Genomic DNA, 25322 nt, shown 5'->3' on the forward strand with positions numbered 1-25322 from the left:
ACATTTGTGGCCTCAGTTTTGTGGCTGCTTCCCAGAGGACACCTATTGGTTGTAGCCTGTAGGGCTTATGTTCATGGTCCCATAGAGTCATAACAAATAAAGATTAAGTCCTTACCCAACTAAACCCTCAGGACACAGCACAGGGGCAGCAGAATGAAATGCCCAGTCTTGCCCTGGCTCAGTGGGTTTAGCGTCATCCTGCAAACCAAAAGATCATTGGTTTAATTCCAGGTCAGGGCACCTGCCCGGGTTGCAGGTTTGGTCACTGGGACGTGTGGGAGGCAACCCAGCAATGTTTCTCTCTCACATTGATGTTTCTCTCCCTTTCTTTCTCTCTCCCTTACCCTCTCTCTAAATATAAAGAAAAAAAGAAACGCCCCGCCTTTCCATAAAAGAAGTTTGTTACTTTATCTTTATAGCTGTGGCCTGAGGAGCAGGCTTTGCATTAAACATATCTAAGGGCACATGGTAAGTCTTTCCTGAGACCTAAGAGGGCAGGTACCATCTTTACATTCTCCCTCCGCCTTGCTTTAATAATGTCGCCCAGAAAGGGGCTTGTGCATGCATCTGCTGCCACGTGGGGGATGTTCTGTGATCACCTGGCTCTCAAGGTCAGGGGGATTATGTTCACAGGCCCTATAGTACTGTAACAGATAAAGAGTTTTTAACCAGCTACCTAGCAAGGCACAGCATAGAGGCATTAGACAGAAATGTCTGGTCTTTGCATGAAAGATGTCTATTTGCTAATTTTTCTAGCTGTGAACTACGAGAAATAACCCTAATTAAACACATATCTAGGAGCTGACCTTAATCTTCTCCGGGAACAACAAACACCATATTCATACTCCACATCTGCTCTGCCCCAGGTTGCTGGTGTTTCCAAGAAAAGAGCTTGCACACGTGTCTTGCACCTGGTGAATGTGGCACCCAAAGGAAATATCCCTAGATAGCCAGGCTCTGGTGACCAGTGGGTCTTGTGTTTCCGTGTTCACAGAATGGTAGCAAACAAACAGTTCTCAACTGGTTATTATCCTCTATCTCAGCAGAGGGAAAAGACAAAAACACTCATGTCCCAGTCTTCTCAAAAGAGATGTATATTTACATACTTTAGAAGTTGCTGCCTGAGGATCTGGCTTCCAAACATCATGAATCTAGTTGCTGTCTGAGATTCTCATACCAGGAAGAGAAGAGTGAGAAAAAGGGGCAGAAAGCTTTGACTAACTAGTAGATGCAAACTTTTCTAATCTGGGAAAGGAAACAGACATCCAGGACCAGGAAGCACCGAGAGTTCCAAGCAAGTTTAACCCAAAGTGGCTCTCATGAAGACATGTAATTATAATGCAAAAGTAAAGGATAAAGAGGCAATCTTGAAGGCAGCAAGAAGAAAACAAGTCACATACAAGGGAAACACCAAAGTTTTTCACCTCATTTCTCAGCAACTTTACAGGTCAGGAGGAAGTGACAGGAAATAATTTAAATTGCTGAAAGAAAACAACCTACAAATGATTTAAAAGTATGGTGTCAAAAACATAAATCATGGAAGGAAGACTAAAAATGCAGTGATTTCAAGATGCATTTGAACATAAGCATCAGCTTAAAAGACTGCTAGAGATATATATAGATAGATATGAACTTCATCGTAACCACAAATCAAAAACCTAGCAAAAAAGAATGCCTAGGCCAGGTGGCTCAGTTGTTTGGAGTATCATCCCATATACCAAAATGTTGTGGGTTTAATCCCTGGTCAGGGCACCTGAAAGAGGCAACCAGTTGATGTTTCTCTCTTGCATCGATGTTGCTCTCCCTCTCTTTCTCTCTCCCTTCCCCTGTCTAACATCAAAAATTTTTTAAATGCAAAAGAGCTAAATGGTCAAATTACAAGACATACAGTGGCTGAATAAATAGAAAAACAGGGCCTATCTAAATACTGTCTACAAGAGACTCATTTCACGTTAAAAGACACAAAATGAGCCTAGCGGGCTGCAGGAGTGTTAACAAACTCCTTTAACTTTTTCTTGTCTGGGAAGCTCTTTGTTTCTCCTTCAATTTTAAGTGATAGCCTTGCTGGGTAAATTAGCCTTGGTTGTAGGTCCCTGCTTTTCATCACCTTGAATATTTCATGCCAATCCCTTCTGGCCCGAAATGTTTCTGTTTAGAAATCAGATGACAATCTCACAATAGCTCCCTTGTAGGTAACTAACTGCTTTTCTCGTGGCTTTTAGATTTTCTCCTTGCCCTTAATCTTTGCCATTTTAATTATAATGTGTCTTGGTGTGGGCCTCTTTGGGTCCATCTTGTTTGGGACTCTTCACTTCCTAGAATTGTGTGTCTTTTTCCTTCACCAGGTTTAGGAAGTTTTAGGTCACTATTTCTTCAAATAGGTTCTCAATTCCTTGGCTCTCTCCCTTCTCCTTCTGGTATCCCCATGAGGTAGATGTTTTTATGCTTCATGTTGTCCCAAATGTCCCTTAAACTATCCTCGTTTTTTTAATACTTTTTTTCTTTTTGTTGCTCTGTTTTTTCTAACTTGTCTTCCAAATCACTGACTTGACCCTCAGTTTCATTTAACCTCCTGTTTTTACTTCCGGTGTGTTATTCTTTTCAGATATTGCATTCCTTATTTCTGACTGCTCCTGTTTTCTAGTTTCTAGGTCTTTTTGCATGCTTTTGGGCATCCTTATAATCATTACTTTGAACTTTATATCTGATAAATTGCTTGCTTCCATCTTATTTAGTCCTTCTTCTGGAGAATTCTCTTGTTAATTCATTTGGGTCCCATTCCTTTGTCTCCCATTTTGGCTGCCTCTTCGTGTTTGTTTCTATGCATTAGGAATATCTGCAAAGACTCTTGTCAGATGCTTCCTGTGACTGGCCCTGGGCAACCTGTTTGTAGTTACCAGCAATTCACAGCATGTGGCTCCCTCTGTTGGGCCTGTGTATGTGTGCAAAAAGAACCAAGTTGCACACAAAGGCTGGCTTTTACCAGCACCAGGCCAGTGGGGGAGGATCTGCTAAAGTCCCAAAACTCCCAGAGATCTACCTCTGCCTGCAGGCTGTTAGTATTAATCACTGAAAGTGCCTCCAGATGTACTCCTCAGCAGCCAGGTTTAAGCTCCACAGGGTGGGGCAAGAGGGATTCCTGGGATGGGGCTATTGCTTTTCCCCAGGCTGAGGCTACATGTAAGGGAGTAGAATGCCTGAGAAAGATGGCTCCTGAAGTATGGGGAATGACTCAGCACAGGGATCCTGGTGTCTGACCTTTTAGCTCTCTCCCCAGAGCCACCAACCCCAGACTTTCCTCACATGGCTCTAGTCCACTCTACCCTTCCTCCACCAAAGCTCACGGTGAATGGCAGTCTCAATGTGGTGGTGTGGCTGCTTCTGTAAGTCCTTGGTTCTAAGGCTTCTCTTCAGCTAGAGTTCCTTTGGTTATTCAGGGTGCTCTTTCTATAATTTAGTTGTAATTCCAGTTTGGTCCTGAGGAAGGTTAGTGTAGCTTCCACCTATTCTGCTGCCATCTTGGATCTCCTAAACCTCTGGTGTTTTATTTTTTAATTTTTAATTTTTAAATCACGTTTATTCTAGTACAGTTGTCTCAATTTTCCCCCTTTGCCCTCCCCCACCCATCCCACCCCAACTCCCCTCTCCCACAGTCCATTCCCACTCTGCTGTCCATGTCCATGGGTCACTCATACATGTTCTTTGTCTAGTCCCTTCTCCTTCTTTCCACCATTGTCCTGCTCCATCCCCTCTGGTCACTTTCAGTCTGCTCCATGTTTCCATGCCTGTGTAAACCTCTAGTGTTTTATTAATTGAGTCAGTTTCTTTCTTAGATACCCTACTTAAGGCCAAGGTATATTCATGCATTAAATTTTCTTTTTTTAATCCTGGGAAGTGATTTTTAGCCATCCTTTCCTAATTGCGGTTCATACAAAAGAAGCTAATCTGAACCATTTTCTTGATGACTGATTTTACACATCCATGTGGGATATGAGCCTATAGCCCACACTCACATGACAAAGCCATACACTGACCCAAAGTCCTGCTCCAGCTCCCTGAACTTGTTTTTATTCACTTCAGAAAAAGAAAAGGAATTGTAAAGCGGAAAAGCCTGGCATTGATCCAGAAGAGTTGCTGTCAACCTTTGAGCCCAGGAGGCACAGACTCTATTTTTATTGTATGTTAATAACACACAATTTTAGGTGGTTATAAAAATTGTAGGTAAAATATTTAATGACTTGAACAAAATTTTTAAAAAATTGATTGTTTTCTCTCAATACCATATTTCTTATGGGGAAAATATAGACAAGGAAATTACCTTTGTGAGCAAAAATAATGACACACATACAGTTTTCTAAAATACTAGCCACATTTCCAAAATAAAAATATATAGCAGTTACTATACACACCCCCAGATCACCATCAAGCTGTCTGCATTTCCTTGAATACTAACATAACTCCTGCAAGAATTTATTTAATTTATATCAACTGAAACAAAGTGTCTTATCATTATAAGGCACTGAGCTACCCTGCCTTATCTTTGTGTGACAATTCAAAAGCAAATGGAACTCCATAGTTTCTTCCAAAAAATTCAGAAAATATTTTCTGCCAAAATAAACCAAATAAAAATAGCAAAAGGTTAGAGGAAACTGCAAAGTCAGATTTAGAGGACTAAATACTATCGTGTCTATATTGAGTGAATATGACTTTGCAGAAAGACATTTGAATGTTATAGTAATTTCTAACTAAGGTATGCTAATCTCCTCCTCAATAAGTTATGTCTTGTACTACATAATTTCAAATCTGGCTCAATTTTGTAATTATAGAACCCAATATTTCATGAATTTCTTCCAAAGCCTGGATGATTTTAAGGTGTAGATTTTCACTCATTATAATATTGGCTGACAAAACTCATCGCATCACACATTTGGAACAAAAATTCTCTACAGCTGCCTATAGTGTGTGATTGTGTGAGTGTGTGTGTGTGTGCGCGCACATGCTAAATTATGCCAGATTCTCTTTTCCCTTTTATTTTGGCTCAGGAAAGTTTATTTTTAAATCACAGAAAGCTACTCTCTCTCTAGCAAGAAAAATTTTTCTGAACTTCATAATTTCTTTTGAGAGAGAGGGAGAGAGAAAACCAACTGCTATTGCTATCCAATGAATCATGAATCTCTGGAAACCTGAAGAATCAAAACCATAAAATTACAGATGGCACAAAGACACAGATGAAGCTCTGAACATTATCAAATTTGTGAAAATTTCTGATTCCAGGCTTAACTAGAGTATTACCTGGATCAGAAGCAGGAAATTAAAATAAAGTTAAGGCAAATTATGACTTTTCCTCAATGATCGACAAGCACCATTCAAGCCACTTTATGCATCAAATCTCTGAGATTCTGATGTGCGCAAAAATTACATCCTGTTTCCTGTGCTTCAGTCTCTATGACTTTGTGCACATGGATGTGATATCCTTAGAACAGAGGTTGTATTTAGAATATAAGTAATGTGCCCTGGCTGGTGTAGCTAAGTGGATTGAGTGCTGGCCTGCAAACCAAAGGGTCTCCAGGTCAATTCCCCGTCAGGGCACGTGCTCAGTTGCAGGCGGGGTCCCCAGCAGGGGGCACGCGAGAGGTAACAACACATGGATGTATCTCCCCCTCTCTTTCTCCTTCCCTTCCCCTCTGTCTAAAAATAAATAAATTAATTAATTAAAAAATATAATTAATGCTTGAGCTTAAATACTTCACAAATCCAGAGGTAAAAATTTTTCTGGAAAATCTTTTTTCATTCTTACAATTTGGAAAGAGGTAGTAACATACAAGGGAGCCCAGATATGGCTATCACCTGACTTCTCCACAGAAGCACTGCAAGCCAGAAGGGAATGGCAAGAAATATTCCACGTCATGAAAACAAAGGCCTGCAACCAAGACTGCTCTACCCAGCAAGGCTCTCAATTGAAATGGAAGGTGAAATAAGAAGGTTCCCAGATGAAAGAAGGCTGAAAGACTACACCTCCACCAAACCAGCACTGCAAAATATGCTAACGGGACTGCTTTAGGATGAAGAAAAAGTTTCTATGAATACCCAGTTCCTTTCACGGTTGCCAATACATGATATTACTAATATTTTTAATACTCATTAATCTGATTGTGACTATGATGTTATTTTAATTGTTCCTTTACCATTTGTTGAAACTAAATCTGTCTTAGTATATTTCTTGCTTATTTCTATTATTTTTTTTAAAAAGCTTTCAATGACTTTTTGGTATTCTCTATCCATTTATTGACTAAAGGTTTGTAGAACTTTTTTCCCTAAAAAAACCCCTGAAAAACAAAAAATCTATTAACCATGTTTTAGATGTGTTGCAAATACTTTCCTATTCTATTTCTTGTCCTTTAACTTTTTTTATATGTATATTACTATAGTTAAATGTTTAATATAGTCATATTGTCAATATTTATAGCTTCTGGGTTTGAATATTTTACTTCAGGTCATGAACAATATTAGTTCTATTTTCTTCTAAAACTCCTTAGATTTTACATATTGATTTTTAACTCACCTGAGTATTTCTTGTATAATGTGTGAAATAGGGTTCTCTATTTGTTTTATTTCAAGTGATAGTGGTCCATGCACCTTGTTTGTTGAATAAGCCTTATTTTACCCATTGATTTGAAATACCAACTTGATCATATATTATATTGTTAGACAGATACATATGTTTGTCTCTAGAGTGTTCATTATATTTCATTGATCTACTTGATTATTTCTGTGCTGGTGTCATATTGCTTTAATTTGCTGAGACTTTATAATGGTTTTAAATTTTTTAAATATTTTATAATTAACTTTGACATTTAAAAAATAAATAAAATCAATCTGCATTTAAGAAAGAAAGAGAGTTTTTGTGACAACCTGGATGGAACTGGAGAATATTAAGCTAAGTGAAATAAGCCAGTTGATGAAAGACAAATACCATATGATCTCAACTATAAGTGGACTCTATTCAACAAAATAAATTAATTAAAAATTAAAAAATAAAAATAAAAATAAAAAATTAAAAAAAAAAAAAGAACAAAATAAACCAGAGGCGTGGAAACACGGAGCAGACTGAAAGTGACCAGAAGGGATGGGGAAGGAGGACAATGGTGAAAAGAAGGAGAAGGGACTAAACAAAGAACATGCATGGACATGGACCACAGAGTGGGAATTGACTGTGGGAGCGGGGGAGGGGATGGGGTGGGTGGAGGGGGTAAAGGGGGAAAAATTGAGACAACTGTAATAGAATAAACATGATTTATAAGTTTTTTTAAAAAGTTAAAGAAAAAGTTTTTATTGTTATGCATTTAACCCAGAACCACCCTTAATCTTTAATTCAAGGTGCAAGTGACATGTGGTGTTTTCATTATTTTTATGCTTTATATATACCAAAATTATTATTTTGATTTCTCTGAGTCAAAAATCATTAAAGAGAGAAATTTTTAAAATTTTAAATAAAAAATAAAAATAAAATTAAAATACATAAATAAATAAATTAATTAAAAGTGTAATTAATGCTTGGGCTTAAAGACTTCATAAATCAAGAGGTAAAAATTTTTCTGGAAAATCTTTTTTCATTTTTACAATTCAGTGAGTGGAAAACTCACATTAACATTTGTAACTCATATGAAGATTTACTGTAAAATACCTATAAAATAAAATAATGCATTATATACATATAGTTTTAGTAGAAAGAAAAGTAGTATATGAATTTTAGATTCAAATATAAAATGTTTGTATACCTCCTAATGCTGAATCAGCTAGCAGTTTTTCTTGAACAATTCTTCTCTGTCCAGGTGAGAATTATCCACTTCAAGTACAACCAAATTATACTTTAAGACTCATCACTTTCTATCTCTGCCTTCTCTTCCTACCATAATGAGATGGCACGATAAGCAGTGTCAGTGAATTTTAATTTGAACATATAAATAAAATCATAGCTTTCAACATCTGTCTGTTCTTTACCCTTATTTCCATCCCCACCAATACAAAATATTAAATTATATATATGAAAATGGATAAATTAAAAGATCTGAACCAATATTTATCTTGACATTCACAATCTGCTGTTTGTTCTTAGAGTCCTATGTGTGTGAGTGTATATGTACACAGTCAGGAATAGCTTGGTTTCCAGGTTGGATGAAGATGACAAAGAGAGTCTAGATTTAGAACTAAAACTGACCATCAGGTTATAACAGGCCCTTTCAGTCTCCACTCTTTTCATATACTTCTTTCTACAGGAACAAAATAACTTCAAATTGCAGGCTCAACTCTCTCCAATACATTAGTAATCCATTTTCCCTAACAGGTAGAATCTAGGCCTGGTTCCTTTATTTTCAGCTCTACAACTGGTGTTTAGGCTAAATCCCGGGCCCACAAAAATCATCTTAAATGCTACTCTGCATTCAGAGTGCCCTCATCTCCCAAGCTTGTATTATAATTTTCCAGTCCTTCTGATTCAGCTTCTACCTTTTCTTGAATGTATCAGTTGGAGTTCTTTGGTTACAAGCAACAGAAACTAAACCTGGCTAACTTAGGCAAAGTAAAATTAATTAGAAATATATTTTTTCCGTAGAAATTACTGGAAGCCTGGAGAATCAGGTTTAGAATTTGGCAAGAACCAACAAAGCTCTTGGAGGGCTAGGGAGTTGCAAGAATAGAAATAGGAATGCTCTTGTAGCAAAAAAGTTATGTGCTGCACTCTGTATTGGAACAGAATAGACTCAGACTTGTTTCAGTTGTTTGTTTTGTTTTTTTTTGTTTTGTTTTTGTAGTTGCCTTCAGGTTTCAAATTCCAGGGAGTTAGTTGACTTTATTATTATCACTTGTTCATCCCCTGGTTAGGGGAAGAAGTAAGGTATGATTACAGACTCATCAGACTTTATGCAATAGGGAAGAGGTAATTCCTCATAATGAAATTAAGGTACTAACTAGGAAAGGGAAAATTAATACTGGGAAGCCCAGACCAACAAATGTCCATGATGCTGAATGTTTTCAGCTTTCCCATTGTCATTTGAGCAGTGCTGTTGGCCTTGAACACCTTGAACACCTAATTCTTGAATTTTTTTTTTGAAAAGCTAGACCTTACTCTTTACACCCTGAGTTGTTACCTGGAAATCTCCTCCAACCTTCACAAATGACAGAAGACCCAAAGTTTGCCATCTCATGCTCAAACACAGGTATTATTCCTGTCCTAAAACAACTGCTACTAAATACCATCTATCATATCATATTCAAATCAAGTTCATTTGCTGTGCACCCTTAGAAAGCATAGTTTCAAATTTAAGCTACACATGTAGGACCTAATTCTGGGATAGCAACCTGGTCCTGGCCATCGTTAGTTCATTCCCTCTTGCAAAAACCAGCTGTTGAGGTCTCAGCACACCTCACAGGTTAAACCATTCAAGTATGACAGGCTGCATAGTACAGGTCCAGCCTTGTGAGTTATGCTCTGAGAATTTCAATTGGGAAGTAGCATCCAATAATAAGACAATAGACAATAGCAAACAGTTCTTTGGCAAGCCATAATTGTAAATTACAATATTTCTCAAAATCTGGTGTGCTCAGCACTTGTATTAGATTCATTGTTGAACAATAAAGCCCTGTGATTTATCCCAAACACAATGAAGCAAAATATTAGACCAGAGAATCCAAGAATATGCAATTCTCATAAGTACTATAGGTAACCTCTATGCACACTAAAGTTTGATAATGATGGACATGAAGTTGTGTGCTGTGTAAGACAATGGTAACTCCCGATAGGCCATCTGAACAGAAGAAAATGGGTCAAGGAGGCTGATAGAAGTCTAAATTGACCACCAGCATGAACACAGCTAGAGCCCTGAGGTTCAGAGAACTACAGGGAAACAGGAGTAATGGACATAATCAAAACAAAAATCCAGTCCTAGCAGGACTAGGGTAAAAGGCAGGGTATCAAGGCAGGGACTCAGGCTCGTAAAACAATATGGAAAATGTGATTACCAGAGTTGACAAGTAAGATGGGGACTGAGTGTCAGGAACAAATAAAAAGATCATTTATACCCAGGATTATAATTTCAGGGTCAAACAAGCTACATGAGAAACTTGATGGTGAGTAATAGAGTAATAGGAGAGAGATTGTTATAGTCTTACATTCGAAGGTCAGTGGTTCCAGGCTAAGCCTCCAAGTGGGAACAAGTGGTCCCAGCTTTGGCAACAGAAGGACTAAAGATTTTGAAATTGAGCAAGACCTATTATTCTGGAACCATAAAATGCTAAATGTGATAAATTTCTTTTCTGTAACAATTATTTATTATGGCTTTGTTAGAAAGCCAATCTCTTACTTTCACAGTGAGAGATAATGAATAGGTTTGCTCACTGCAAATCACAGGCATAAAGAAACAGCAAGAGAAAAACAAATAGATTAAAATAAAAGTGCAGCACAGAAAAAAAGAGAAAAATAAAGAAAACAACAGAAAGAAAGAAAATAAGATAAAGCAGGAGAAATTAGCAAAAAAAGGAACAAGTTGGGGGGGGGGGAAACAGAATCATTTGTAGCAGAACTCTACAAATGAGGCATTGAAACAAGACCAGAGGACTACTGAACACCAACCCCCTCCCCCAAAAAACAATCCAATTAAAAGATGGGAATAGGATGTGAATAGACGCTTCTTGTAAAAAGACATACGGATGGCCAATAGATATATCAAAATTTGCTCAACATCAATAATCATCATGGAAATACAAATTGAAACCACCATGAGTTATCACTTCACACCTGTCAGAATGACTAACATCAATAAATCAACAAATGACAAATGTTGGGGAAGATGTAGAGAAAAGGAAACATTTGTGCACTATTGGTGAGAATGCAGGCTGGTGCAGCCACTTACCCCAATAAAGTTTCCTCAAAAAATAAAAAAATGGAACTGCCTTAAGACCCAGCAATTTCGCTTCTGGGTATATGCAAAGGGGGGAAAATGGGGGTCATCTGTAATAGTGCCAACAATAAAAAAAATAGAAAAATGTTGCAAATATTGAATATGAATTCAAGAATTAGTTCTTTGGAAAAGAAAAACAGTAAAAGAGAGAAACTGTCAGTTAATAGAGGAAACTGGTTAGCTGAAGAAGGGTGTAGATGGGAGATTTACTTAAAAAAATTAAAAATTAGTTTATTATTAAATATTTCATACATACGAAAAGGCACACCTGTAAAATACCACTAACCTAAATAATAAAACATTACCAAAGCAAAAAAAAAGAAAAAAGAAACCCAAAACAGTAATGTGAAGGCATATAGGCACCCTTATATTCCCTGCAGTGTTATTTACAATAGCCAAACTATGGAAGCAACCTAAGTGCCTATCAATAGATGAGTGGATAAAAGAGCTGTACATTTACATAATGGAATACTACTTGGCTCATAAAAAGAAGGAAATCTTACCATTTATGACAGCATAGATGGACTAGAAAGTATTATGCTCAGTGAAATAAATCAGACAGAGAAAGACAAATACCATATGATTTCAGTCATATGCAGGATCTAAAGAACAGTAAATGAACAAGCAAAACATAAACAGATTCATAAACACAGAGGGTAGACTAGTGGCTGCCAGAAGGTTGGGGGGTTGGGAGACTGGGTAAAAGAAGTGATGGGATTAAGAAGTACTAATATGTAGTTATAAAAGCAGTCATGGGAATGTAAAGTACAGCATAGGGAATATACTCAATATTATTGCGATAACTATATGGTGTCAGATGGGTACTGAAAATATCAGAAGGAACACTTTGTAAAGTATATGGTTGTTTAACCACTATACTGTACACCTGAAACCAATACAAAATAATAATGAAAGTAAAGTGTAATTGAAAAAAGTTTAAAAGACCAGTGGTACTTTAATAGGAAGGAAAACATTTTAGTTGTAAAAGTCAACATAGTTATCATGAGACAAATTAACATAGAAGAGTGAAATAAAATTTTATGACAAGAAACGTAGTTAATGAACTGTTGGAACACCCTGAGCTGATGGTCATAACAGAACTTATTCTCATATGATTTACTTATAGATACAGTGAAATAAAAATATATGTAATTCATTATGAATGCTTAATTTTCTGCTTATTAAATTTGAGTTAAAATCATATTCATACAGTATATTCATTGTTATTCTTTAGTATTCCCCTTCCACATTACTTACTTAAAGTTCTAGTTTAAAAAACTTGAAAAATTATTGGTTGCATCTTACGATACTATCAGATATCTGATTTTGAATATCATTCATCTAAAATCAAGATTGTTAAATGGTGAAAGAGTGATCTTTTCAACAAATGGTGCTAAGGCAAGTGGATATCCACATGCAAAAGAATAAAGTTGGACTCCTGCCTTACAACATACACAAAAGTACTGTATTTTGCTGTGTATAATGCGCACTTTTTTCCCAAATTTTTAAGCAGAAAATAAGAATGCACATTATACATGGGTAGTACTAATTCTGTATCTATATAAATGTTTTTAATTCTTTTATTTATGCTTACATGTTAAAAGTATAATTCTAGAAAGCAGTAACAATAGCTGTATGCAAAATAATATTCTGGAATACGATAATGGGTTTGTTTCTACATTTAAATAAATAAATATTGAATTAAAAAATTAAAACAAAAGATTTTTTTCCTGAAAGTTTGGACCAAGAAACACAGGTGCACATTATACACGGCAAAATATGGTAACTCAAAATGGATTGAAGATATACATTTTAAAGCAGACCCTGTAAAACTCTTAGGAGAAAAACATATATAAATTTTTATAATTTTGAATTTGGGAATGAATTTTTAGATATGACACCAAAAGCATTAGCAATAATAAATACATAAATTTGACTTCATCAAATTAAAATATTCTTTGTCTCGAAGGACTATCAAGAAGTGAAAAACAAATACCATATGATCTCACTTATAAGAGGAATCTAATGAACAAAATAAACTGATGAGCAAAACAGAACCAGAGACTATGAAACAAGTAACAGACTGACAGCTGCCAGGGGGGAAGGGGGATAATGGTGGAAAGAAGGGGAAGGGACTAGACAAAGAACATGTATGAATGACCCATGGACATGGACAACAGTGTGGGAACTGACTGTGGGAGAGGGCGGTGGGATGGGTGGGTGGAAGAGAGCAAAGGAGGGAAAATTGGGACAACTGTAATAGAATAAACAAGAACAATTTTAAAAATTTTATAAAAACCTTGGCTGGTGTGGCTCAGTGTATTGAGTGCTGGCCAGCGAACTGAAAGGTTGCTGGTTCGATTCCCAGTCAAGGCACATGACTGGGTTGCGGGCTGGGCCCCCATCTGGGGGCGTACAGGAAGCAGCCGATCATGTATCTCTCTCTTGCATGCTGATGTTTCTCTCCCTGTCTTTCTTCTTCACTTCCCCTCTCTCTAAAATTAAATAAATAAAATATTTTTAAAAAAAGAAGGTGAAAAGACAATCCACAGGAGAAAATAATTACAAATTATATATTTGACAAGTCTAGTATCCATAATATATAAAGAGATCTTATGTTAACAATCAAACACAAATAATCTAAGTTAAAAATAAGCCTTTTGACCCAGTGGTCCCACTTCTGGGAATACATCCAAAGGAACCAAAACATTAATTTGAAAAGAACATACTCACCTGTATGTTCATTGCAGTGTTATTTACAATCACCAAGATATGGAAGCAGCCTAAGTGTCCATCAGTAGGTAAAACAACTATGGGACATTTACACAATGGAATACTACTCGACCATAAAAAAGAAGAAAGTTTTACCCTTTACGACATTATGGATGGACCTGGAGAATATTATGCTAAGTGAAGTAAGCCAGCCAGAGAAAGACAAATACCATATGATTTCACTCATATATGGAATCTAATGAACACACTGAACTAACAAAGAAAACAGGGACAGACTCACAGATAGAGAGCAGGCTGACAGCTAGAGAGTGCGGGGGTGAGGGGTTGGAGGGATGGAGCAAAAAGGAAAAAGGACTCATGGACATAGACAACAGTGTGGTGATTTCTGGGGGAGGGTATAAGGAGACTAAATGGTAATGGAAGAAATACAATAAAGATTAAATTTAAAAAATGGCTATATAAACTTGAATGACACTTACCCAAAAACAATATGCCAATGACCATCAAGCACATGACAAAATGTTCAACATCATTAGTTACTAGGGAAATGCAAATCCAAATCACAATCAAGTACCACATCATACCCACTAGAAAAATATAATTTTTAAAAACAAAAAATAAAAACTGTTGTCATTTATGTGAAGAAATCAGAATGTTCCTCCATTGCTGGAGGGGATGTAAAAATCATGCGGCTTCTGTGGAAAACAGTTTAGCAGCTAAAAAATTAATCATGAATTGACCATAGGACACAGAAATTCTACTAGATATTCACACAAAACAACTGAAGCCAAGTTTTCAAGCAAATACTTGAACACAAATGTCATAGTGGTGCTATTCACAATAACTAAAAGATGGGAACAACCATTATGTGCATCAAAGGATAAATGAACAAACAAAATTTTATATTTACATACAATGGAATATTACTCAGACATAAAAAGTAATGAGGTATTTGTATGTCCTACTACATGGATAAACATCAAAAATATTACACTAAGTGAAAGAAACCAAAAACAAAAGGTCACATGTATGTTTTTATTTATATAAAATATCCAGAGTAAGTATGTCCATAGGGACATAAACTACATTGGTAGTAGCCAGGGGGTGAGGGTAGGGTAGGAAATAGGGAGTGACTGCTTGCTTGGCACAAGTTTTCTTTTTCAGGTGATAAAAATATGACCAGCAACACTGAAAGGAAAAGAAATCAACAGAGACAAGAGGGAAGAGGGGGCAGGGAAAGGGAAGGGAAGGGGAAAGTCAAGGAACATATAGCAAGGCCTCATGGACAAAACCAAAGGGGAAGAGCTGAGGGAGGGAAGGTGGGAGGGGGCAAGGGAAAGAGGTGGGGGGAAGGCAGAGACAAATGTATTTAAAAAGTAAATAAATTAATTAAAAAAAATAAATAAATAAAAGCTAAAAAAAAAAAGAAAACACATTAAATTTTTTTCTAATTTAGCCACATAAAAAAAAAAAGAATATTTTAGAACTAGATAAAAGTGGTGGTTGCCCATCATTGTGAATGTACTAAATGTAACTGAACTTCACATTTTAAAAGAATTAATTTTATGTTATGTGAATTTTACCTTAATAAGCAACAATATTTTTAAAAAGCAATTAACCATAAATGTAAAAGCGTATGTATGGTCTTTCAATTGCACTCCACTAAGCTATATGTTTATCCTTACCAAGCACGACACTGGTTTGGTCACGATTGTTTTCTAGTAAGTTTTGAAGTTTAAATCCTCCAACTTTTTAAAAATCAATATTGTTTTGGTTATCATGAGTCCTTAGCAATTCCATATGAATTTTAAATCCAGTCTATCAGTTTCTACATGACATTAGCTTGGATTCTGATAGGGATTGTGTTGCATCTTTAGATCAATTTGAGGGGGGGGGGTGTTGATTGTTATATTTATCAATATTAGCTCTAACAATCCACAAACATGGGATGCTTTTCATTCTTTAGGTCTTTATTCATTTCCAACTGTTCATAGTTAGTGTATAGGAATACAATTGATTTTTGCATATCAATCCTGTATTAAGCAGGTTTGTAGAACTCTTTTACTAGTTTTAATACTTTTTATTTTTCAGTTACAGCTCACATTTAATATTATTCTGTATTAGTTTCAGATGTGCAGCAAAGTGGTTAGAGAAGCATGGACTTTATAAAGTGGTCCCCCCACTGCTTCAATTACCCACCAGGCCTCACTCATATTCATCACAATATTATTGGGAGATATATATATATATATATATCCTATGCTGTAACTTACATCTCTGTGACTATTTTGAATGAATCTTGAATATTAACCCCTTAAAGAATGTATTATTGGCAAATATCTTCCCTCATTCAGTAGGTTGGCATTTTGTTTTGTTGGTGGTTTCTTTGGCTGTGTAAAAAAATCATTTTGATGTAGTACTATTTGTTAATTTGTTCTTTTGTTTCCCTTGCCAGAGGAGATATATCAGAAAAAAAATATTGCTGAGAGAAATGTCAGAGGTTCTATTCCCTATGATTTCTTCTAAGAACTTTATGATTTTGAGCCTTACATTTAAGTCTTTAATCAATTCTTATTGTATTCTTGTATTGATATATGGTGCAAGAAGGTGGACTAGTTTTATTTTTCTGCATGTATCTGTCCAATTTTCCCCAAGTATTTATTGAGTAGATTATCTCTACCTTGTTATACGTTCTTGCATCCATTGTCACATATTAATTGACTGTATAGGTGTGGGTTTATTTCTGGGCTCTCTATTCTGTTCCATTGATCTAATAATATGGATCTGTTTTTGTTCCAGTACTGTGCTGTTCTAATTGCTATGACCCTGTAATATAGTTTAATAAAAGGTAGCATGATACCTCCAACTTTTTTCCTATTTCTCAAGATTTTTGTGGATATTCAGGGTTTTTTTTTTTTCGTGGTTCCATATAAATTTTTGAGATACTTGTTCTCGGTCTATGAAAAACACATTGGTATCTTGACAAGAATTAAGTTGAATGTGTAGAATGCTTTGGGAATTATAGACATTTTAATGATGTTACTTCTTTCTATTCATGAGCACAATATATGCTTCCATTTATTTGTATCTTCGTCCATATTTTTCTTCATTGTTTTATAATTTTATGAGTACAGGTATTTTACTTCCTTGGTAAAATTTACTCCTAGGTATTTTATTTTTGATTCAATTATACATAGAATTGGGTTTTTAGTTTACCTTTCTGATAGTTCATACTGATGTATGAAATACAACCAATTTCTTTTTAATATATTTTTTAATTTTTCAATTACAGTTGACTTACAATATTATATTAGATTCATGTGTACAATTCAATGATTATAGACCTTACTAAGTGTTCACCCTGATAAATCTAGAACACATTTGACACCATACACATTTATTAACTGATTTACAGAAAAGTATTTTTTAGCACTGAAAAACTGAAAAAAAAGTTGTGCAATTTATAACTCCAAAAATTTTAGGATGCTTAGCCAAACTACACATTTTGTGCAAATAAAATAGCAGAAAAACAATATCCAGTGCCCATATCTTGACTTCTAGATGCAATTCTCTAATTACAGGAACCAGGACTATTTAAAGAAATAGAGGATCCTAGGAGTGTGGCAAGAAAAACACAGGATAAGTGTATTAGTAATGTTTCTTCAGAGAAACATTAAAATTAGAGAGAGAGAGAAAGGGAGAGAGAGAGAGAGAGAGAGAGAGAGTGTGTGTGTGTGTGTGTGTGTGTGTGTGTGTGTGTGTGTGTGTGTGAAAGCAGAAAGATGAGAGAGAGAGAGAGATTTGTTATAAAGAACAAATTGACTCATGTAATCATTGAGGCTGAAACTTCCCAAGATCTGCTGTCATCAAGCTGGAGGCCCAGGAAAGCAGATGATGCAGTTTTAATCCCAGAAGTTCTGTGAACCAGGAGAGTAAATGGTGTAAGTTCCAGACTGAAAGCCAGCAGGCTTGAAACCCCAGAAGAACTGATGTTTCAGTTCAAGTCTGAAAGCAGGAATAGACTGTTTTCATAAGGCAATCTGCTTTACTCAGTCTACTAATTCAAATGTTAACCTCATCCAAAAACACCCTCACAGACAAATCTAGAATAACATGGGACCAAATACCTGGCTTCCCAGTGGCCCAGTCAAGCTGCTATCGCATTGGCCAAAAAGTTCATTTATTTTTTTCTGTAAGATGGTTCTAGTAGCACTTAGTTGTCTTTAACTTCATTCAAAACAACTTTGTTAGATTGTATTATGAGAGCTGTCATATCAGTGTGCATTTTTAAAAAATGTATCAAAATTGGTGAACTTTTGTACAGCCATTTTAATACTGAAGACAGAAGCAAATATGCAACATTTTTGGCATATGATGCTTTATTATTTCAAGAAAGGTAAAAACACAACTGAAACACAAAAAAAGAATTGTGCAGTGTATGGAGAAGGTGCTGTGACTGATCAAATGTGTCAAAAGTGGTTTGAGAAGTTTCATGCTGGGGATTTCTCGCTGGACAATGCTCCACAGTCGGGTGGACCAGTTGAAGTTGACAGTGATCAAATCAAGACATTAATTGAGAACAATCAATGTTATACCAAGCAGGAGATAGATGACATACTCAGAATATCCAAATCAATAAAGTTATTGGTTAAAATGAAAAATGCATCTTTTATTTTATGGAAAAAACTATATAGACTTTTTGGCCTACCCAATGCATAATTTAACCATCACAATTAGCCTAAAATATCTTGTAACGTCAGAAAGTAAGGAACTGCTCAAGAGATGAGGAATGTCAAAGGGATGTAAGAGCCAACCTGAAAGAGCTCTGAATGATCAAACCTGGAACAATTTGAATAAGGAAATAAATATTATCATAGTACTGGATTACAACCCAAAGTATAAAATAAATATCCATGAGTTAATACTTATATAAATAAATAATTGAAAAAAAGAATAATGAATATAAAATGTAAAAAAGCAAATATTAGTTTCTAGTATTATGAAATAATGAAAATGTATAATATGTATACAATTGAACAACGTTTAGAGATGAATTTTAACACATAAAGTTGCTGTTAAATGGCATATTATAAAGAAGAAATAATCTCTAGTTCTCATAAATCTCATAATTTATTTAATAGTTCCTTCATGATGTGTACTCAATCAACTAGAGGCTTTTAATCCAGTAAAAAAAAAAGATACCCATTACCATATTTGTGTTATTTTGAATTTGATGACATTTTTTTATATTTACATCTTGGCCTATAATAAAACTTAGAAAACTAATAGGCATTTTTCCATACCATGACAGTGAAATCCAAGTTGTCCCCCCCCAAATAATAAGCTACAATATGTGAAATCTACCAAAGTCTAGGAAGGGAAGAATCAAGATAAAAGCAATGAAGAAATAAATAAATGGGGGAACAAAGACACTTCTTCCCTATAGAATTCTAAAGGATATGCATAGATACCTTCCTTCCTCAAAAAGGTAGAATTTGTTCTCATCCCTTGGTTATAGGCTGAATTTAGTGACTCCCTTCTAAAATAAGCTTCAATAAAAGTAAATACAATAACTGTTATGGCCTGGATGTTTGTTTTCTCCAAAAATTTACATATTGAAGTCCTAACTTCCAATGTGATAGTATTAAGAGGTGGGTCCTTTGGTAAGTTTTAGATTTAGATGAGGTCACGAGGGTTGGACCCTTATAGTAGTATTAGCATCCCTATAAAAAGAGGAAAACAGAAATACCACTCTCAGTTCATGCACAACAACCTCATAAGAACACACATCAAGCAGGTTGCCATCTAGAAACCAGGAAGAGGACTCTCATCAAGAGCAAAGTCTTCTGGAACTTTGATCTTTGAATTCCCAAACTTCAGAACGCTGAGAAATAAATGTCTGTTGTTTAAGCCTCTCAGTCAATAATACTTTGTTATAGCAGACTGAGCTGACAATAACTTTACAGTGAAGAGACCCATCAGATACCATCTTAAGCACATGATTAAGCTCAATATCACCAATGATGCCATGCTTATACCATATAACCCCTGATGCAATTTAATGAGAGGGGCAATTCACCTCTCTGGTATTCTCCTTCCAAACCCATAACCCCTATCTAAGCCAGAGGAAAACATTAGAAAAATCCAGATTGAGCTACATGCTATCAAATAACTGACCAGAAATCTTCAAAACTTAGAGGAAGAGCTTTCAGTTTTCCACCTTTGCGTATGATATTAGCTGAGAGTTTGTCCTGTATGGCTTTAATGTTGAGGTTCTTTCCTTCTATACCCATTGTATTGAATATTTTAATCATAAATGAAAGTTATACTTTATCAAATGCATTTTCTGTATCTATTGGTATGATATTATTTTGTTCATGCAATATACATATGATGTATGATAGAACTGTATACTTGAAACCTATATAATTTTTAGTTTCATACTAAATTACTCAAACTTTTATAAAATACAAAGCTCAAAAAGTTGGCTGGGTAATTGAGATTTCTTTTCAACTTGTACCAATATATTAAATTAATATTTCTGTAATAAATACTAACCACTGCTTGAATAAGCCTCATTACTCTTGTGATCATATTCACAAATTAGGGACATTTTGCTTACCCTGATTAATGTGAATAAAATCAACCTTGTCAGTGCCATTTTTTGGCACTTTATAACTTAAAATTCTTAAGAGTTGAGATTTACACTATGCTATTTTAAGAGATCAGATCTGGTCTTGACAGTAAAGTCACCATAAAAAGTTTTCTTCTCTTCATCCAGGCAGCTTGCTATGACAAAACTTTGTGTCATATGTCGCCAGGGATTTCTTCATTTTTACAATTATTTTGAGGAATAATTATTCTCTTCTGCTCTGTGTGTTCTGAACACTTTTTATTTACTTCTACCCACTGGAAGAACAAGGCCTCACCATGTGATTTCTCCAGTCAATGCTGCATCAGAATGTACCAACTGCTCACTAAAAGTGAGGCAAGACACATGATTATGGTGAGTCCAGCAGATGGTCCATCTTTTGTGACCGGCCTAGCTGGGAAGAGCAGATTGATGTCTGTGTGGTTAAGAAGATTTAAACTTCCAGATGTTTTAGTCAGATAATACTTCTTTGCATTGCTGTAGAGGCAATTAATAGCAAGATGGAAGGATGACTTCTTGACCTCCCCTAGCTGGCCAAAGTTAAATGGCCTTCAACATTCATTCCATTTGCCTCCAAAATCATGATTTCTCTACCTAAAGAGGTCCAAGCTTAAGCTATTGCCACTCCTGGTTGACTCAAATGCTCATTTCATTCATCTAGGACCAAGTATATATTTTTAATTAATAATTAATTTAATTTTATTGTTCAAATATGTTTGTCTCCATTTACCCACCACCACTTTCCCCTGCCCTCCTACCCCCACCTCTCTCCCTCAATCCCTCCCCACCTTGGCTCCGTCCATATGTTCTTCATACATGTTCCTTGATTTCACCCTTCCCCTTTCTTTCCCCACTACCTGTCCCTTCTTCCCTCTCGTTTTTGTTGGTTTCTTTTTTCCTTTCAATGTTGCTGGTTATATTTTCCTTGCATATTTTTTAGTGCAGGGAAATTAAACAAAATTGCATTTCAGGTGGAGGGCCAAGTAAGCAACAGTTTGGCAAATGGCCCCAAACTTACTTTCCAGAAAAGGAAACCCTTCCTCTCCAGTATATCTGGTGATGATGTCATGAGTAATAAACTGAAATATCTGAATCTGCTGAGGAGTCAACCGATTCTGGTTGAAGTGTTTTGGAATCAAGTGCCTGTCACCAATCTATCTTCTTTTATGCATACCCTGGCACCTAAATGATCTCCATTTTGTTCACCAAGACACATAGAATAATAGCAATGGAATTGGCAGTAGCTATAATAAGAGCTTATAAAAGGCCAAAAGCCACATTTATCCAATAATGTGTGAACTTATGTTTTTGATCAGGATCTAATACCTCAAGCGGAACTACTGCAAGATCAACCTGTAGCTTTTTACCTGAGTTTGTCCACCTCATCAAATAGGAACACTGTATTCTTAATCTTAACAGTCTTCAAGCCATTGGTTACACTACCAGGCATACTTCCAACATAGGTGTGCCTGTCTTTCAATATCAAACTGATCATGCCCTCCTCTGAGTTCAATTATGGGGAATTCTTGACTTATCAAGCCTTGGCCTTTGATCTTCCCACTCTTGTTTTTCAACTCCAGATGGACCAGCAAAACAGAAAATGATCACTTCAGATTGTTTTATAGCTGTCTGGAAGACAAATATTCCAACACTCTTTTCTTTAAATTTTCCATAGCGTAATGGCCATTATCCAGAAGAATCTGAGCTGCTTGAGTGTCAAGGCATTCAGCTTTCTTTGTTACAGTCCAGTACCACAATAAATTCTAAAAAAATCTTGTTCTTAATATTTTTTTCAATTACAGTTTACATTTAATATTATTTTGTATTAGTTTCAGGTATACAGTTTAGTGGTTAGATAATCATATACTTACAAAGTGATCCCCCTGATATTTCCAGTACACATCTGATACCATCCATAGTTATTACAATATTATAGACTACATACCCTATGCTGTACCAATCTGTAGTTCTCAATCCCTTTAACTTTTTACCCAGTCCTCCAACCTCCCTCCCCTCTGTAAACCATCAGTTTGTTCTCTGTATCTATGAATCTGTTTCTGTTGTTTGTTTGTTTCTATTGTTCTTTAGATTTCATAGATAAGTAAAATCATATGGTCTTTGTCTTTCTCTGACTCATTGATTTCACTTAGCTAAATAACCTCTGGGTCCATCTATGATGGTGCAAATGGTAAGATTTCATTCTTTTTAATGGCTGAGTAATATTCCATTGTGTAAATATACCACAGCTTTTTATACTCTTATCTATTTACGGGCAACTGGGTTGCCTCCATAGTTTGGCTATTGTAAATAACACTGCAGTGAACACAGTGATGCATGTATCCTTTTGAATTGGTGTTCTGAGTTTCTTCGAATATATCCCCAGAAGTGGAATCACTGGGTCATAAGACAGCCCTATTTTTAATTTTGTGAGGAACCTCCATACTCTTTTCCATAGTGGCTGCACCAATCTGTATTTCTTCTCCACATCCTGAACAACACTTCTTGATTTATTGATACCATTCTGACAGGTGTGAGATTATAACTCATTTTGGTTTTAATTTGCATTTCTCTGATGATTAGTGACATAAAGCATCTTTTCATATGTCTATTGGTCATCTGTATGTCCTCTTTGGAGAACTGTCTATTCAGGTCCTTTGTCCACTGTTTAAATGGATTGTTTGTTTTCTTGGTGTTGACTTTTATTAGTTCTTTATAAATTTTGGATATTAACCCCTTATCAGATATATCAGCAAATATGTTCTCCCATTCAGTTGGTTGTCTTTTCATTTTGTTGGTAGTTTCTTTTCTGTGACAAAATTCTTTAGTTCGATGTAGTCCCATTTGTCTATTTTTTTCTATTGTTTTCTTTGCCCAAAGAGATATATCAGAAAAAAAAATTTCTAAGAGAAGTGTCCAAGATTTTACTGCCTACATTTTCTTCTAGGAGTTTTATAGTCTTGAGTCCTACATTTAAATCATTAGTCCATTTTGAGTTTATTCTTGTATATGACGCAACAAGGTGGTCTAGGTTTATTTTTTGCATGTCTCTTTCTAATTTTCCTGTCATTGTTTATTAAATAGACTATCTTTACCCCATTGTAGGTTTTTCCCTCCTTGGTCAAATATTAATTGACCATATAGAAGTAGATTTATTGCTAAATTGTCTATGGTGTTCCATTGATCAATAAGTTTGTTTTTATGCTAGCACCATGCTGTTCTGGTTACTATGGCCTTATAATACAGTTGTTTTTTTCTTTTTATCAGGGAGCATGATTCCTGAAATGTTGTTCTACTTTCTTGACATTGCTGAGGATATTCTGGGTCTTTTGTGGTTCCATATACATTTTGGAAATATTTTTTCTAGTTTTGTGAAATGTGCCATTGGTATTTTATAGGAATTGCATTGAAGCTACAGATTACTTTGGGCATTATGGATATTATAATACTGTTAATTCTCCCTATCCATGAACATGGTATACACATCCATTTATTTATAGCTTCTTCAATTTCTTTTTTCAGTGTCTTATAATTTTCTGAGTACAGGTCTTTTACTTTTTTGCTTAAGTTTATTCCTGGGTAGTTTTTCTTGATACAATTGTAAATGGGATCATTTTCTTAGTTTCTCTTTTCAATAGTTTATTATTGGTGTGTAAAAACATAAATGATTTCTGAATAGTTATTTTGTATCCTGATGCCTAATGAATTTATTTATCAGTTTTAGTGGGGCTTTTTGGTGGATTCTTTAGGGTTCTCTATAAATAGTATCATTTCATCTGCAAATAATGTCAGTTTCACTCCTTTCTTTCCAATTTGGATGCTTGTTAATACTTCTTTTTTGATTGATGTGCCTATTACTTCCAGAACTATGTTGAATAGGAGTGGTGAGAGTGGACATCCCTTTCTTGTTTCTGATCTTAAGGGAAATGTTTTTAATTTTTCCCCATTAAGTATGATTTATCTGTGATTTTGTGTGTATATGGGCTTTATTATGTTGAGATATGTTTCCTCTGTTCCCACTTTGCTGATGGATTTTGTCAAATGGTATATCTGCCTCTAATGATATGATATGATTTTTATTCATTTTGCTTATGTGATATATATTGCATTCATTGATTTGCTAGTATTGTACCAACCTTGAATCTCAGGAATAAATCTCATTTGATCATGGTATATGATCTTTTTAATGTATTGCTGGATCCAGTTTGCTAATGTTTTTTTGAATATTTTTGCATCTATGTTCATCTGGAATATTAGCCAATAATTTTTGTTCTTTGTAGTGTCTTTTTCTGGTTTTGGAATTAGGATAATGCTGGCCTCATAAAATGACCTCAGGAGTCATTTGTCCTCTTGAATTTTTCTGAAATATTTTGAGAAGGATAGGTGTTAGTTCTTCTTTGAATCTTTGGTAAAATTCACCTCTGAAGCAATCTAGTCCATGACTTTTGTTTGCTGGAAGTTTTTAAATAACTGTTTCAATTTCATAAGTGGTAATTTGTTTGTTAAGATTATCTGTTTCGCTCACTTCGGCAGCACATATACTAAAATTGAAACGATGCAGAGAAGATTAGTATGGGCCCTGAGCAAGGATGGCACGCAAATTCATGAAGTGTTCCATATTTTTAATGCAGGAATATAAATCTGCTACAATAAACAGTAAATCTCCCTTGCTAAAAAAATAAATAAATAAAATAAAATAAAATTCAGGATCTAAAAAATAGCTAATTATTTTAAATGCTAGTTGCACATTCCTTTCCATACATTCACTAAAATCAGTCTTCAATTTAACACCAAACTTCTATAACCATCCTCTTTTGTAAAGAAGAACTAGACCCTGGCCAGGGTAGCTCAGTTTGTTAGAGTTCCAATGCATCAAGGTTGCAGGTTCAATTCCCCATTCAAAGCATGTGCAATAATCAAGCAAAGAAGGCATAAAAAAGTAGAACAATAAATTTATGTTGATATTTCTCTCTCTGAAATCAATT

General features: G+C 35.3%; 1 non-coding gene and 1 pseudogene across 1 annotated transcript; one reads left to right on the forward strand and one right to left on the reverse strand.

Annotated features, from left to right (window-relative positions):
• Positions 1-20400: 20400 nt before the first annotated feature.
• LOC129065369 (lon protease homolog 2, peroxisomal-like) lies at positions 20401-22631 on the reverse strand (annotated as a pseudogene).
• A 2225-nt stretch (positions 22632-24856) lies between these two features.
• LOC129065409 (U6 spliceosomal RNA) lies at positions 24857-24961 on the forward strand. The gene has a single exon (XR_008528584.1). It is a non-coding gene; the product is annotated as a U6 spliceosomal RNA (small nuclear RNA).
• Positions 24962-25322: the final 361 nt, after the last annotated feature.

This window comes from Pteronotus mesoamericanus, unplaced genomic scaffold, assembly GCF_021234165.1.
Source record: "Pteronotus mesoamericanus isolate MK-2021 breed Mesoamerican mustached bat unplaced genomic scaffold, CSHL_Meso_final contig_177, whole genome shotgun sequence".
NCBI classification, from domain to species: Eukaryota; Metazoa; Chordata; class Mammalia; order Chiroptera; family Mormoopidae; genus Pteronotus; species Pteronotus mesoamericanus.